Raw genomic sequence first — 2,901 nt, 5'->3', positions numbered from 1 at the left:
CCTAGATCCAGGTACTCCAGAGACTGGCGCGTGGATAGAAGGCTGCTTCATTGTAAATGCACTAATTGATGGAGGCTCATCAGTGAACATTATGACGGATGTGACGATGAAGGATCTAGGCCTACAAGGTGTGCAACCCACCCAATGGCTCATCAGACTGGCGGATCAGAGCAGAATCAAGCCTTTGGGCATTCTCCCATATGTGAAGACTACAGTGGCTGGAAAAGATTATTGGCTAACCTATCTGGTGGTGAAGCCAAACTCTTATGGTACATCCTATCCTCTGCTACTGGGCAGACCATGGCTTTTTGAAGCTCGAGCAAGGACGGATTGGTTCAAAGGAACCTTGACCTTGGGTCGAGGACCCAACAAAGTGGTGCTGAAACTGTATGGTTCTCAAAAAGGACATGGATCCACCTCCTTGGAATTATCTTCTGACTCCCCTAATGAGGCTACTGATGGAACATCAGCAGATGAAGATGCTATCAAACAGATCCTTCCCAAGAAAACAGTGGCACATTCTTTAACAGTGGATACTGTAAGCCGACTTCCAAAAGATGCAAAGCCGTTATCAATGGGTGAATACTTCCTGCCTGAATCAGAAATGACTTCGGAAATCACTTCTGATAGTGAGATAGAAGCATGGATGTACTGCTCTCCCTGTTACATGGTCACAGCAGAAGCAGAAGCAGAAGCAGAAGCAGAGACAGAGGCAGGAGAGGAAACAGAGAATCTGTTCTTCTGTTACAGAGCTCCTATAGAAGCAGAAGCAGAAGCAGAAGCAGAAGCAGAGACAGAGACAGAGACAGAAGAGGATGAATATGATATGGACGAAGAAGGTGATGAAAGTGAGCCAAAAGAGTCTATCCCACCTGAAGAGGATACATTTGAGGAAGAAGTTCCAGAAGCATCAGAAGCCGATGAGCTCATGCTATGGGACAGAATGGCGATGGTACCATTTGGTCTGGTAAATGGATCTTCTCATATGCAAAACCTTTATAAGAAATGGATTAAGAAGAGCAAGCCGTCTTTTAAGTGTGGCTCCTGCCGTCCTAACCCATCCTTGCCAAAGAAAGATGATGATGATGCACCGTGCCAACAAGCACCAGTCCGACAAACCCAACAGAAATTAGAGGGTCCCTGTCATGTGACGTTCCTGGATGTGTCATCTTCAGAAGATGAGTCTTCAAGCCAAGACGTAATTAATCTTGAAACCAAACCCGAAACAGCTCTAATTCCATTCCAACGTCTTAAAGAGCAACCTAAGTCTCCACCAAAAGAAGAAGTTGGTTCTAGTGGGACATCAGAAGAGGACATCACTCCCCTGAAGGAGTCGGATCTGTATCCAGAAGCAGTCCGTGGGACCTTCATTCGTGAAGTAGAAGGTGAAAGGCAATTAATCATTGTGGATGCTGAAGGCACTGAACGCCATTTGAAGGTGGGTAGCAGTCTCCCAGAAGAGGAGTTGTCAACTTTGTACAACTTGTTGAAAGAAAATTTGGACGTGTTTGCATGGTCTTACAAAGACCTAAAGGGGATTGATCCCACAATATGTCAACATCATATTGATTTGGAGCCTGATGCCAAGCCAGTACGGCAACGACAGAGGCGAATGAACCCGAATTATTCCACATTGGTGAAAGCGGAGCTGCTGAAGCTTCTGGAAGCCGAGTTCATCTATCCAGTGGCAAACAGTGAATGGGTTTCACCCATCGTGGTTGTACCCAAGAAGAATGGCAAATTGGGAATATGTGTGGATTTCCAAAAACTTAATTCCAAGACGAAGAAGGATCATTTTCCTATCCCTTTCACAGACCAACTATTGGACACAGTGGCAGGACATGAGCTTTATTCCCTTCTGGATGGATTCAGTGGATACAACCAAGTCCAAATCGCAGAAGAAGACCAATCCAAAACAACCTTCACCACAGAATGGGGGACCTATGCTTACTGAGTGATGCCATTTGGGCTCTGCAATGCCCCTACTACTTTCCAACGAGTCATGATGGCTGCATTTTAGAATCATCTGCATGACTTTATCGAGGTATATTTGGATGACTTCTGTGTCTACAGTTTGATCAGTGAACACTGGGGACATTTGGAGCAATGCTTTGATCGATGCCGGGAGTATGGGATTTCCCTCAACCCCGACAAATGCATCTTTGGGGTTTCTTCTGGAGTCCTGTTGGGCCACATTGTCTCTGCACAAGGGATATCAACAGACCCTACAAAGATTGAAAAGATTGCAGCTCTGGCAGCACCCACCAACCTCAAACAGTTGAGGGGATTCTTAGGCCATGTGGGTTACTACAGAAGGTTTATAGCTCATTTTGCAACAAAGGCAACTTCCTTGCACAAGCTCCTGAGGAAAGATGCAGAGTTTACTTGGACAGAAGAATGTGACAAAGCCTTCCACACTCTGAAGCAGTGTCTGATAGAGGCACCCATTCTGCAACCTCCTGATTGGACGAAAGAGTTCCATGTACACACTGATGCATCAATTGAAGGCTTAGGTGCTGTCCTCTGCCAAAAGCGCTCCTCGAAGTTGGATCAACCGATCTATTATGCAAGCCGAAAAGTCACTGATAGGGAACGGAACTATACAGTGACAGAGCTGGAGTGCTTGGCAATGGTGTTTGCCCTGGAGAAGTTCCGCCACTACCTCCTATCCACCCACTTTAAATTTTATGTGGATCATGAGGCCCTATCCTTCTTGATGAACAAAGCAGATGTGAAAGGACGAATGATGAGATGGCTCATTTTATTCCAGGAGTTTGACTTTGAGGTGATTACTAAGCCTGGTCGTTCCCATGTTCTGGCTGATCATCTGTCGCGTATCCCACAAACTGCAGACGAGGAGCAGGATGATCCAGACCTCCCTGATGCTTCCCTATTTTTGGT

This window comes from Lygodium microphyllum, chromosome 1 (assembly GCF_053477565.2).
Source record: "Lygodium microphyllum isolate KBCC chromosome 1, Lygodium_microphyllum_v1.1.10, whole genome shotgun sequence".
Classification (NCBI taxonomy): domain Eukaryota; kingdom Viridiplantae; phylum Streptophyta; class Polypodiopsida; order Schizaeales; family Lygodiaceae; genus Lygodium; species Lygodium microphyllum.
The sequence above is the reverse complement of the archived record's forward strand: the minus strand, read 5'-3'. Positions refer to the sequence as shown.